Source organism: Lactuca saligna, chromosome 5 (genome assembly GCF_052625555.1).
Source record: "Lactuca saligna cultivar CGN05327 chromosome 5, ASM5262555v1, whole genome shotgun sequence".
In the NCBI taxonomy this organism is placed as follows: Eukaryota; Viridiplantae; Streptophyta; class Magnoliopsida; order Asterales; family Asteraceae; genus Lactuca; species Lactuca saligna.
The window spans coordinates 221,039,630-221,055,086 of NC_136421.1; the positions used below are offsets into that span (position 1 = coordinate 221,039,630).

The 15,457-nt window shown below is 38.1% G+C and overlaps 1 pseudogene; it reads left to right on the forward strand.

Annotated features, from left to right (window-relative positions):
• Window positions 1-6,794: 6,794 nt before the first annotated feature.
• LOC144999374 (5S ribosomal RNA) lies at window positions 6,795-6,913 on the forward strand (annotated as a pseudogene).
• Window positions 6,914-15,457: the final 8,544 nt, after the last annotated feature.

Below are 15,457 nucleotides of genomic sequence, written 5' to 3' on the forward strand. Positions count from 1 at the left end.
CTTGACAAAACAAATATTCAAGGGATAGTGCGGATTCTTATCAAGACTAACACTTCACACAATTGGTCTTAGTTGGTCTTTGTCTCATCCAAGACATCACAACTTATCAATCTCAAATGTACAAGAGTAGAAAACATTTTACTCTTACATTTTACTAGTGTTAATAAATCTTCCATTATGTCACTCAAGGTTACAATAAGAATTATTTTGGAACGAAGTATGACTCATCTTCTTGATTTTAACCAATCCAACAGTTCATGACCTCTCTTCTTAGCCATAACAATGCACTAAGACATCCTTAAAGTATGAATTTGTGATATGGTTTGATAATCATTAAGATGATCATGAAATATGATACTAAAGTACTCTCCCATCCTTTCAGATTTGAGAAACTTTTATCTTTCTGCCTAATTTGATTCTTTTCATATGTTTTATCATACATTGTAACCTTTCCAATGTTATAGAATTATACTTAACCTTATAAGTATAATCATATTTACTAATCTTTAGTAAATCATGACAAACCAATCTTTATGGTGGACCTTGACCAGCGCACACCCAGTGTACCTAATTCCTTAGTCCTTCAATTGACTCACATATACATGTGATCAAAGAATTAGTCTTAATTTTCAAAGATGAAAATTCTCATTCATCATACAATACAACTTGTATGATTCCAAGTTTCCGTCCAATTGAAACTTGGGTGATGAAAAACTTTCTTCATTTGGTAAATTCAGACACTACCACAAATGAAGGAATCAAATCCACTTTCCAATATTGCTATTGCTGGAAACATATAAGCAATAATTTTCCACAGATGCCATTGTAAGGATATTTTTTAAAATAAATAAAATTAAAACCCTTTTTTTTCTTTTTTTTTTAAAACTTTGCGGAAAAACTTATCCTTACAAATCACATGAAAACCTTGTTATTATCTATTCATAAGCAATATATTATAACTCTTAAGCAATAGCTCAAAATTCTGATTACCGAACCATGCGATTGAAACCCACCTTCGCAATCAGAATCAACATATACTTACTTTAAGCTTCCTATCTTTTCTTTGATTCTTAAAAACATCAACATGTGACCCATTCACATTATGTAATAAGAATCTCCAAATAGAAACTTAATAGAGTTAGTCAGTGGACTTTAACTGAAATAGAGTCGAACTTTTTGACTTGATCAATCTTATGATCTTTTAGGTGAATAGGGAAGCTTCGCAACCAATGCCCCTTCCTTTGGCAAAAAAACACATGGACCCTTTGGTAATGGCACATGAGACTATCTCAGACTTAGCCTTTCTCTTTACCATTTGGTCAACCGAGTTGACTGTGGCCGATCCCTTTCCATTGGGAAGAGAAATGCTTTTCTAGATATCCAATGCTACCATTGCCAATGTCCACTTAAGGTTTGGGAAGTTGATCTTCTAACAAAATTTGCTTTACTAGTGTTCTAAATGATTGCGGATTCCGCAGCACAAAGCAAATAGATAAGATCATTAAGGGTCATGTCATAGTCTGTCTCATAGTAGTCCCAAAGAGACTCACTATGTTACTAGGAAAGTGATTGAACATCCAACTTTCACGAGACTTTGACACCCAACTCTTCCGGCTTGTCAATATGTGTCTTTATCTCCAAGATGTGAGCACACATAGACTGTGCTTGCCAATAGGGATTGAGTGACTTTAAACTTTTTAAGAACTTTTGGGTGAGGGAGAATAATTGGAGGAGGTGGAGGAAGTGAAGCATGATGTTGAGGGACACCATCTTCGAGAGATTTGGGAAGATCATAGTTGTCTGAACCAGACACCTATAATGGGAGAAAATCAAGTTAGTTGATTCAAAATCCTTAATATAACACCCAATATGAAATATTAAGGCTAGGACCCAACACAATATTTTATAACTTGGAAGAGGGATGCCGTAATCGAAGCTATAAAATATTTGAAGGTAGGCGAATGACGATTCACCAATTTCCACCATAAAAAACGAAATAATTTATTAGGTTTTAATTGGATTTGAAATTCCTAGATCTTTTGAGATTCATTAAACTTTTCAATGGCATGTTTCAATCTCGAGTGTGCCCTCTCAAATTTTGTGACTGGGATGTCGAGGATCACAAAACAAGGTGTGAATAACCATACCAATTCACTTGGTACCCTTAATATTATCACCTAATCAATGTGCCGGTTAACCACACACGCTCCATTGATCTATGACAAACATTAAGTCACCCTTCGTGATCCTTACTAGTCCAAGTTAGTGTGCCGGTTAACCACACACGCTCCACCAACGACTTGGTAAGGTACAAAGTGTGAATTCCATGGGCTAGCACCAAATTCACATTTTTCCTAAAGTAACTAAGATTGGGAATTAAATAAAAAATATTTAGTTACTTTATAATAATCATTATACTTTTAATGAGAATTCAAAGTCATTGTCCTACCCGTTCGGCTAACGACCCTCCACCGATCAAGCAGGCGGTGGGTGAGAGTGGACACCCATTAAGTCGCCATTTTATAGGCAACAACCTTATACCCACCTTATAGACTGGCTTCGTGAATGAGGCCTACTAATGGTAAAACGACTTGTTCTTATACATATATATATATATATATATATATATATATATATATATATATATATATATATATATATATATATATATAATTAACCATTAATGTTATAAATAGTATAAGTGTTGAATTTTAACTTTTAAAATTCTAAGTGTTGGAATTAAAGTTTATTAAAGTGTGTGAAACTTTTCCAAATTCCAAAACTTGAGGGCAAGTTTTGAACAATTCATAAACTTTTGGATATTCATAACTTATGAGTTTTAATTAAGTGTTTAAAACTTTTAATGAAGAGTCTCTTGGAAATCCAGAACTTGAGGACAAGTTATGAAGTCCATAAAACATTTATGGGAAAAACTCTTCAAGAAAATGTAACCTACAACTTCTTAAAAAAATATTTAAAAGAAAACTCTTGGAATTCCATAACTTGAGGACAAATTAAGAATTCCATTAAAACACATTAAGATCAAGAATTAACTAACAAACAATTTGCAAATAATTCCTATGATCTAACAAAACTCATATGAACATGAACATCCACATCAACAATTTCAAGAATTATATGAACACATATAAACTTGAAATTTTGATTATAACTTTGAAATTGGTCCACCATCATCATTACCACATCAAAAACAGGTTTTATGAGTCCAAAACAGTTTAAGGTAATGATTCTAGACCAATTCCAGCACCAAAACTCGAAGATATGCTGTCTGGGGGTCCAACTCGTCGAGTGCATGAACCAACTCGCCGAGTTGGATGAGTTTTGCCTTGGACTCATCGAGTCCCTTCATGGACTCGGCGAGTCAGCTGTGCAGACAGCATAAAATCTTTGATTTTCAGCAATTTGCATCAAGTATTCAAACAAGCAAGCCTAGGCTCTGATACCACTGTTGGGTTTTGAGCAATTTAACACTTCCTAAGTGTGCATGCAACCCTAATAAACCTTGGATCTATGTTTGTCTAAATACATGAAAAATAATAATTTTTCCAAGGTTCATAACCTATCTAACATAGCATGGGGTACTTTTAAACATAAAAGAACTAGATGAGATTACATACCTTTTGATGATGAGTTTAATTCCTAAGGAGTTTGAGGGCCAAGCACCAATAGTGTGAATGCCTCAAATGGAATCACAAATCACCACAAACTCTTGGAAAACTTTGAGAGAGTGTATACACACTTATAAAATCGGTCACACACAAACACACATACTAGTTACACTAGTTTCACTAGTGGCTATTTCATGCAACATAAACATGCTTATATAGTGTACATGATTAGGGTGAAACCCTAATAACCCATGACCTTTCCTTTTCCAAGGATCCATGGGTTAAAAAGCTCCATGGATCATCCATGGACTTCCATATTAGCTTAGCCCATTAACAAATGAGTGTTAGCCCACACCATATAAAACCAATAGCCCACAATCTAATTAGTCTTCCTTTTAATCTCTAAATTAATTCATAATTAATTTAAGACTAAGACTAATTAAATAACATGACTTCATATTAATATATTATAACTTATAATATATTAATAATCATATGTGTATAACTCTCATAAAATTATCCATAAATAGTTTGGATGAAATGCAACCCAAATGGACCATGCCGGGTCGGGTCAAGTATATACCAAATAAGTTATGGACTTAGACACCTTATCCAACAAAATCTTCATCAGTGTGTACAGATCATGTCGGCGCCTTCCCGCCATCCTCGATAGTACCTAAAACACATATCACATAACACGGTAAGAATAAATGCTTAGTGAGTTCCCCAAAATACCACATACAACACATACGCCACTCAAGGCTACAACTCAACAAGACCTTCCGGTCAATGTGTTTTAGGGGAATTCCGTCCCACAATCCCGATAGACCTTCCCGGTCCCACTTCTCTGACCTTCCGGTCCTACTTTGCCGACCTTTCGGTCCGTACCATATTGACCTTCCGGTCCATAAACTGTTGACCTTTTGGTCCATATCATAATACTCATAACATAACATATCACATATCAACATATATCACATACTCTGCATAGCATATAAGACCTTCCGGTCACACATAATTACCACTCTAGGTAAACTATAGTGAGAAGACTCACCTCGTATGAAGTCGGATAAACTCTTGTGCTTGAATATCCCAACCTAGCCTCCTCCTATCAGCATGATAACATCTCTAATCGAAATCCTCTCATGCTCTCATCTCTAATAATGGGTAAAAGACCATTCTACCCCTCTCTGACCTCTCTTGAATCAGCTTGACGAAAACCCCAAGGTCAACTGAAGTCAACTCTAGTCAACGGTCAAACTTTGACCAGACTCGTCGAGTGCACATGGGTGACTCGGCAAGTCCAAATGTGTCCTATGGATCCTTCTAAAGTCTCACTTAACTCGTAGTGTGAACCTTCCATTCGATGGGTTACCACTGGTCATGATTCGCGGGGTAACTCGATCCGACTCATCGAGTTCCCTTATGGACTCGGCGTGTTTCCTAATGGACTCGGCGAGTTTCCTCCATGGAAACACTCATTCGACCTTCTGAGGTCAGATCTGTTTCTCTAACTTATAGATCTGGCCTTCTAGCACCCAAAAGTCACATGAAGGTATAAACTTAAGGCTCTTGCATGGTGTATTTTGCTCAATACATCATTATGACTCCATTAAAGCTTCATAGCTTCAAAGCTCCAATGTTACTCCTTCATGGCCGCCTACTTTCAGGTTCTCTGGACCTCACAAGGTCCAGATCTACAAAATAACTCGAAAAAGGGTTTGGATGCACCAAAAACTCCATCAATAAGGTGATACAAGCCCTGTTTCGTTGATGATTCCGGGACGTAATCATCCTAAGGGGGAGATAATTGTAACGCCCGTAGATCCGGGCAAGTCAATTTAGAGGCAATATGGGTCGAAAACGACTTTTCGGCAAAAGATTATTTAGAATAAATAATTTTAACCAAGTTATAGTATATGTCACAAGGTTTCCGTACATATAAAGAACGCCGAAATATGAGTTATAACGAAGAAGTTATGGCCCGTCGAAGTTTTACGGCAAAACCGGCACGGCACCGGGAAGCGTAAAAAGAGTGAATTTATGATAGAAGACTTTTTAGCCTTAATTATCTAAACCAAAGTCGTAGAGTATGTTAAAATGAGAAAATCCGTAAAAAGAACGCCCAAATCTGACTTTGTATGAGGAAGTTATGATTTTTCTAAGATTTAGCATCGTAGTGCACAGCCCGAAATCTGAATTTTAGATCGGTCGATTTTTAGCCGAAGGGATCTAAATAAAAGTTGTAGTAGTCGTAAATACCAACGCGTGGATATAAAGAACGTCGATAATAGGGCTCGTATGCGAAAGATATGGACGAAGCTTAGTCCCTACTTTTCGAGCGCGACGAATTCGATACAGTTTTGTAAATCTGAGATAGAATGAGAATTAGCCAACGAGGTCTAAATGAGAGTTGAAGATCTCATTAATAGGAACTCAACGGTAAAAAGATAGACAAAAATGGGGCTCGTATGCGAAAGTTATGGACGAAGCTTAGTCCCTACTTTTCGAGCGCGGCGAATTCGATACAGTTTTGTAAATCCGAGATAGAATGAGAATTAGCCAACGAGGTCTAAATGAAAGTTGAAGATCTCATTAATAGGAACTCAACGGTAAAAAGACAGACAAAAACAGAGCTCGTATGTGTAACACCCCCCTCTGGCACGTATCACAATATTATCCGCTTTGGGCCACTCAAGGGGGTCACCCATCCCGGTACTACTCCCGTCCGAGCACGCTTAACTGCAGAGTTCTTATGGGATCTGCTGCCCTCACGGCTTTAAAACGCGTTGTGATAGGGAAGGTATCCACACCCCTTATAAGGAATGCTTAGTTCTCCTTCCTAGCCGATGTGGGATCAGATCTAACCCACTTTCACCCCCCATTATAGGGTTCGACGTCCCCGTCGAACACATTGACTCGTGCCCTAGCTTTGATACGTGCCGATGTGTTCGACGGGGACGTCGAACCCTATAATGGGGGGTGAAAGTGGGTTAGATCTGATCCCACATCGGCTGGGAAGGAGAACTAAGCATTCCTTATAAGGGGTGTGGATATCTGCAGTTAAGCATGCTCGGACGGGAGTAGTACCGGGATGGGTGACCCCCTGGGAAGTCCTCGTGCCGAGTGGCCCAAAGCGGACAATATTGTGATACGTGCCAGAGGGGGTGCGATCATACCAGCACTAATGGACCGGATCCCATAAGAACTCTGCAGTTAAGCGTGCTCGGACGAGAGTAGTACCGGGATGGGTGACCCCCTGGGAAGTCCTCGTGCCGAGTGGCCCAAAGCGGACAATATTGTGATACGTGCCAGAGGGGGGTGTTGCAGTATGCAAAAGTTACGGACGAAGCTTAGTGACTACTTTAATATACACTTCCTATAAATACAAGGGTGAACTCCTCATATTTTCTTCACACCATAAGCCTCTCTTTCTCTCTCTAACTTCTCTCTAGCCTCCCTAAACCCCTCCCAAGTCTACGGAACCTCCCTAGCACGAGAAGAAAGCCCCGGAGCGCCCGACGGCTCTGAGAAGAAAATCTTTCGGCTTGGAAACGCTGCTCCAGCGAAGCCCGGTTTTTAATAAAAACTCGCTGTAAGTGAGCTACACCTATACTATATTTAATATAGATTTTATTTAATTATAGTAACATTATTAGGACCTTAAAATAATTATTTGGGCTATTATTATGAGTTATATTGAGTGTTATTTAACGCTTATATAATAGTAATAATAGCTAGACTATTAATTAGTCGTGGTTAACGTTAAAAAACTAAACCCTAGTGGTATTGATACTAGGTTTTGTCGAGGAAAATTGTTTTGAGATAACGAAGTGCTGTCTGAGTTCGGAATCACCACCTAATCAGGTGAGTGCATAGTCCCTTTCATCTTACACATAGATATGAAGTATTTTATATAAACTACGTGCTATGTGTGCATATTATCTGAATACTTGTTGTCTATGCTGGATGAACGTTTTATACATGTTTTAAAGGATTTAAACTGTATACGTATTTTATATACACGAATATGTTGGGTATGATGATGGGTAGATGAATGATGAGAGATAGAAGATGACGTGAGTATACATTGGCAGCTATAGACTTAGTGCCTATGGGACAAACACCGGTAGCTATGGACTTAGTACCTGTTAGACGTTGGTAGCTATGGATTTAGTACCTGTTGGGAATTGGTAGCTATGGACTTAGTACCTATTAGTTAGACACTGGTAGCTATGGATTTAGTACCTGTAGGAATTGGTAGCTATGGACTTAGTACCTGTTGAGCACTGGTAGCTATGGATTTAGTACCCGATGAATAGACTATAGCAGCTATGGAATTAGTGCTTTACGAACGAATATCGGCAGCTATGGATTTAGTGCCAGTCCTATAACCCTGGAAGTAAGGGACTTTGGAATAAACGAATGCAGAATAGATGACTCTTAGGAGTAAAGAAGATAACGGGGATGGGTAATTGGGTTAATTGTTTGATGATTGAACATAACAATTATATTATTGTGGGTTGAAAACCCTATGTACTCACCAGGTTTCCCAACCTGACCCACTCAGTTTATTTACATCACAGGTGGCGATATGAAGTGACATTACACTGAGAGATTTAAAGAGATGTAGATCACTAGTGTAAATAATTGTAAGTTCTGTTTATGCTTATGTTTCTGTATTAACGATGACATCCCAAACGTTTTAAGATGAATAAAAATACGTTTCTTCGAAAATGTTTTAATAACGTATTTATCGTGTTTTTCTGGGAACAAATTCCGCAACCTTTTTATAAAATGAAGTACTCTGATTTTTATAAAGCATAAACAAAATCGGTCTTTTCTGGCCGTGATTTTGGGGATGTCACAGTTGGTATCAGAGCATTAGTTTAACCGAACTAGGAATATGGATTTATTTCTAGACTTAAACTTAGAATGCTAAGCGATGATTGTGAGGTGTGAGCACTAGCTTATTTTTGGAATGATGCCTAAATTGCTTTTATGTGCTAAATGCTTTGTGCATGATATGTTGTTAATTGTTCGGATCTATGGTCTGTTGCCGACCGGATCTGGAAACCTTATGTGTTTAGGATTCTAAATGTACGACTACGGTATTAGAACTAGCATGTAAACGTTTCGGAGTGATAAGGATGATTTAAACGTCAATCTTAAGTAAAGGTCTAGATTCACCTTATTCGGTGTATAAATCAAGATGGCAAGGACCCATAGCGGAAACATGAATGCAAATGGGAACCGGAACCAACCCTCGGTGATTGAGCAAATACCGATTGTGGTAACCGCTGCTGAGCCAATAACAATGGCCGGAGTGCAAGCGATGATCCAGGCGATGTTGGATCGTCAAATGGAGGAAACCAGACGTTTGCTCCAGCAAAATCGAGAAGAAGCAACCATACAGATTGAACAACCCGAGTTGAACGAAGGGCAGACTGAGAAGGGAAACTACAGTGGGACTGTTGGTCAAGCCAACCCACCGATAGTTAGGCAAAACCACCAGGATGGAGGAAATGATGGACGTGGATGCAAATACAAGGATTTCATGGCATCCAAACCACCGAGTCTATCTGGAAGCCCGACGTCGGTGGAAGTCATGAACTGGATCTCCGAGATGGAGACGATGTTTGAGAGTTGCGAGTGTAGCAACAGGCAAAAGACCACTCTCGCGGTTCCTTTGTTGAAATCTGGAGTACTAAGCTGGTGGAAGCTACTAGCCGATTCGATGCCCAAAGGAGAAGCGAGCAAGATGTCATGGGAGGATTTTCTAGTGCAGTTAAAAATGCAGTACTGCTCTGAGCAGGATCTTCTGGAGATCAACAACGAGTTTCAGAATCTAAAGAAGGGAAAGATGAGTGTCATCGAGTATGCTGCAAGTTTTACAGAGAAAATGAAGCTTGTTCCTTATTTAGTTCCAACTGAGCTCTCCAAGGTCAATAAGTTTGCCCATGGATTACCAGCAAACTTTGGACCAATGGTCAAGCAAGCAACCACTTTGAAAGGAGCCATCTGGGTAGCCAGGAATGTTGAGACCCAGATTAGGGAAAAAGGTCTGGAGAGAGCTGAAGTTGGCGAGAAAAGGAAACATGAAGGATCATCAAAATCCAACAAGGAAAAGAAATTCTCAAAGATTGAAGAAGGAGGAGGAGGTGAAACCAAGTGGTGCGAGAAGTGTAAAAAGAAGCACTTCGGGAAATGTAGCGAGGAGGTGACTTGCTACAAATGTGGGAAGACAGGGCATTACGCCAGCAAGTGTGCGTCCAACAAAAAGGTGTGTTATGGATGTAACAAGGAAGGGCATATTTCCAGGGACTGCCCGGGGAAAAATAAGGCAGCAAGACCAGAAACGCCACCGAGGCCAAGGGCATTCCACATGATCCTCGACAAAGCAGAAAACCTGCAAGGAATCAATGATGAGGACTTCATATCCGAAGATCAAGTTATGCAGTAGCCATAGTGTCGTATGATGTAGCCTATTAGAGGCATAGTCTAGGGTGAACTTGGACACCTATGTAATAGTTTCAAGAAATAATAAAACCTTCGTTTTGTTATCTGATGTGTTAAAATGTTATGTGATTTTCTTGTATGGTGACTTGGGAAACTGCGGGACAATACTTGGGACGAGTATGAGTAGGTGTGAATGGTAGTAGAGGCCTATACTACCGGACACACAGGACTCACACTTGGATCAGGGAAAGTCACAAGGATTACCAAGACGCTAGTAACTGATTCTGTTTTTTTTCAAGTATATCATTACCATCGTTTCGATAATGACTAAAAAGATTCTTAATTTCCGACCCTAGTGGTCGTACCGAATTGAGTCCGACTATGATGAGTATGTTGCGTGGTTCATGGAACCAAGTTTGATGTAGCGTCCGGCAAAAACCAAACAATTGAAATCAAAGCGATCAATAGAAGTATTGCGTTCGTTGTTAAAGAAGTTGGTAGCCAGAAACGCTACATGTTAAAGTGTGATTATATCACATTAGAACATGAAGGAAGGCATAGTCTATTTTAGAATTTAACTCTAAGAGACCTAAGTCTAAACGTGTATCACATGATGATAGGTCATAATTTGAAGTCTAGCCTGAGATAGAGAGCAGGTGCACGATCGAGTACTGCTTACAGTCAATGAGTCTAAGAGATAGACTTGAAGAAATATAGAAGTTATAATTATTACCTAGGATAAAGAGATGAAGTATGGAGTCATTATACGAGCCCTGTTTCGTTGATGATTCCGGGACGTAATCATCCTAAGGGGGAGATAATTGTAACGCCCGTAGATCCGGGCAAGTCAATTTAGAGGCAATATGGGTCGAAAACGACTTTTCGGCAAAAGATTATTTAGAATAAATAATTTTAACCAAGTTATAGTATATGTCACAAGGTTTCCGTACATATAAAGAACGCCGAAATATGAGTTATAACGAAGAAGTTATGGCCCGTCGAAGTTTTACGGCAAAACCGGCACGGCACCGGGAAGCGTAAAAAGAGTGAATTTATGATAGAAGACTTTTTAGCCTTAGTTATCTAAACCAAAGTCGTAGAGTATGTTAAAATGAGAAAATCCGTAAAAAGAACGCCCAAATCTGACTTCGTATGAGGAAGTTATGATTTTTCTAAGATTTAGCATCGTAGTGCACAACCCGAAATCTGAATTTTAGATCGGTCGATTTTTAGCCGAAGGGATCTAAATAAAAGTTGTAGTACTCGTAAATACCAACGCGTGGATATAAAGAACGTCGATAATAGGGGTCGTATGCGAAAGATATGGACGAAGCTTAGTCCCTACTTTTCGAGCGCGGCGAATTCGATACAGTTTTGTAAATCCGAGATAGAATGAGAATTAGCCAACGAGGTCTAAATGAGAGTTGAATATCTCATTAATAGGAACTCAACGGTAAAAAGACAGACAAAAATGGGGCTCGTATGCGAAAGTTATGGACGAAGCTTAGTCCCTACTTTTCGAGCGCGGCGAATTCGATACAGTTTTGTAAATCAGAGATAGAATGAGAGTTAGCCAACGAGGTCTAAATGAAATTTGAAGATCTCATTAATAGGAAATCAACGGTAAAAAGACAGACAAAAACGGAGCTCGTATGCAAAAGTTACGGACGAAGCTTGGTGACTACTTTACTATACACTTCCTATAAATACAAGGGTGAACTCCTCATATTTTCTTCACACCATAAGCCTCTCTTTCTCTCTCTAACTTCTCTCTAGCCTCCCTAAACCCCTCCCAAGTCTACGGAACCTCCCTAGCACGAGAAGAAAGCCCCGGAGCGCCCGACGGCTCCGAGAAGAAAAGCTTTCGGCTTGGAAACGCTGCTCCAGCGAAGCCCGGTTTTTAATAAAAACTCGCTGTAAGTGAGCTACACCTATACTATATTTAATATAGATTTTATTTAATTATAGTAACATTATTAGGACCTTAAAATAATTATTTGGGCTATTATTATGAGTTATATTGAGTGTTATTTAACGCTTATATAATAGTAATAATACTAGGTTTTGTCATGTACTAAATCCATTCATCGGGTACTAAATCCATAGCTACCAGTGCTCAACAGGTACTATTAATTAGTCGTGGTTAACGTTAAAAAACTAAACCCTAGTGGTATTGATACTAGGTTTTGTCAAGGAAAATTGTTTTGAGATAACGAAGTGCTGTCTGAGTTCGGAATCACCACCTAATCAGGTGAGTGCATAGTCCTTTTCATCTTACACATAGATATGAAGTATTTTATATAAACTACGTGTTATGTGTGCATATTATCTGAATACTTGCTGTCTATGCTGGATGAACGTTTTATACATGTTTTAAAGGATTTAAACTGTATACGTATTTTATATACACGAATATGTTGGGTATGATGATGGGTAGATGAATGATGAGAGATAGAAGATGACGTGAGTATACATTGGCAGCTATAGACTTAGTGCCTATGGGACAAACACCGGTAGCTATGGACTTAGTACCTGTTAGACGTTGGTAGCTATGGATTTAGTACCTGTTGGGAATTGGTAGCTATGGACTTAGTACCTATTAGTTAGACACTGGTAGCTATGGATTTAGTACCTGTAGGAATTGGTAGCTATGGACTTAGTACCTGTTGAGCACTGGTAGCTATGGATTTAGTACCCGATGAATAGACTATAGCAGCTATGGAATTAGTGCTTTACGAACGAATATCGGCAGCTATGGATTTAGTGCCAGTCCTATAACCCTGGAAGTAAGGGACTTTGGAATAAACGAATGCAGAATAGATGACTCTTAGGAGTAAAGAAGATAACGGGGATGGGTAATTGGGTTAATTGTTTGATGATTGAACATAACAATTATATTATTGTGGGTTGAAAACCCTATGTACTCACCAGGTTTCCCAACCTGACCCACTCAGTTTATTTACATCACAGGTGGCGATATGAAGTGACATTACACTGAGAGATTTAAAGAGATGTAGATCACTAGTGTAAATAATTGTAAGTTCTGTTTATGATTATGTTTCTGTAGTAACAATGACATCCCAAACGTTTTAAGATGAATAAAAATACGTTTCTTTGAAAATGTTTTAATAACGTATTTATCGTGTTTTTCTGGGAACAAATTCCGCAACCTTTTTATAAAATGAAGTACTCTGATTTTTATAAAGCATAAACAAAATCGGTCTTTTCTGGCCGTGATTTTGGGGATGTCACAGCTCACAAATAGCTCTAGGGTTTCTCTCAAGGGACGAAGACAATGATGGGAAGGGGCCAAGGAGGCTATAAGTTCCTTTAAATAGGCCCATGCCCGAGAGAATTAGGGTTTCTGTTAACAGAACTGACTCGGCGAGTCAGCTTCCCGACTCGTCGAGTCCATTCATTTTCCACATCACCAAGCCGCGATCCTACTCGACGAGTTAAGGCGCCAACTCGTCGAGTTACCCCTCATAACTTCGAAAATAAATACTCATTTTATCATACCTGGAAATTCGGATGTTACAAGAATCCTTGTGTTTTACTTGTATTCCCCTCCCCCCCCCCCCTAAAAATTTGAAAAATAGTGAAAACATAGGGGTATGAACTCACCTCGAATGCGCGTTTGTGTTTGAATAACGAGCTGTAGAGACGATCTCTGAGTAAGCGTATGTGCGAATAATGGTATCCTAAAAATGACTGTATCTAACGTCGTATTTAAATTAATAAGATATTAATTTAAACAATATGTTAAATAATGATTTAAATAATAATTAAAGTTTTAGACAACACTTTAATTACGTAAGGAATACTTACAAAATTATTTTGAATTATTTGAAGTGTTGAAAGGAGTTTTCGGTGAGCAAATGGGGGTTTACGGTTTGTTCTTCAGTGTTTTCGGTCGGAGCTTGAAGATTTGAAGATATGGATGAATGTTCTTGGTATTCTTCGTGAAAATAAGAAGATCTGGGCAAGAATCTTATGAATATATGCTGTTTACGGATAAGTTTTGAGAGCATAAATGGGACTGTGTCACAACTGAAAATTTGAGAAATGAATTGGGCTCACGGTTGAAACTATATATAAGGGTGGTTCACAGTTCATAATGGGCCTTAGGCCTTGGGTTTTCGGTCCATTAAGGACTTTAAGTTGGGTTTTCGGCCCAATAAATGGTGTTTTCGATCATGCTTGACCGAAAACCCTTGTTCTTGATTTGTTCCAACCGTAAACTCTATTTGGATTAGATTCTTGGCCGAAATCTACTTGGTTCTTGATTTTCTTTGGCTGTGAACTCCTTTGTTTCTGTTTTCTAAGACCGAAAACATTATTTAATGTAATATTTTATAGTTTAAGCCTTAGACTTTTGACTTATGTTGATTCTACACAAACATAAAATCAACTTAGGTTCCAAGCTATGCTTAGTTATTAACCTAAAATCAACATGTGGTCATGGAGGTTCGCCTGCAGTGACTCCGGGACATGATGCAAAGCTTCATATTTGCAGCGGGACATTAATCGGTGCGCTAAACCTGGCCCGAAAACCCTCGTTAGGGAAGTTCCATTTCCAAAAAAGGCTAATAACAAAAAAAGGGGACAATCACATCCATCCTTATAAATATGAAGTCTTTTGTTTTATTTTGAGATTAAAATAATAAGCTTGAATTATAAGTTCTGGTTATTTATAACTTATTATATATTTTAGAACGTCGACACAACATATGTTCTAGTACATTTATAAATTACATCACTTTTTCAAACAAAATTTAAAGCTCTACTGCTTAGAATTGTAGGTTATAAGCTTTTTGGTGGAAAAAGAATAGGAAGGTATGGAATACTATAAATGATATTGGGTATAATTTACCCATTAGTAATTGTTCTTTGGGAATAGAACTTACTAAGGTAATTAACTTTTCGGGTTGTTCGCATATATGTAACTATCTTTTGTTTGTACACATCTAGGTAACAAACTTTTTGGAACTGTTCACATATGACCATTATGACCTGCTATAACAAGTTACATCTAGCTACAACAGATCATAATGGTTATATGTAAACATTTTCAACAAGTTCATTACCTAGATGTGTATAAAAAAATAGTTACCTAAATATGAACAAAACCAAAAGTAAGAGTAAATTACATGAATGATCCCTATGGTTTGGGGGAATTTGTGTGTTTGGTCTCTAACTTTTTTTTTTTTTAACTCGGATGGTCCCTACTATTTATTTTTGTTGCGTGCTTAGTCTTTGTCTTACCTAAAAAGACTATTGTGCCCTTATTAATTTTTTTTATTAGTTTTCTTATTTATGTATTTGTTTTTATATGTTTACAAAAATTAATAGACCCCCATCTGTATCTT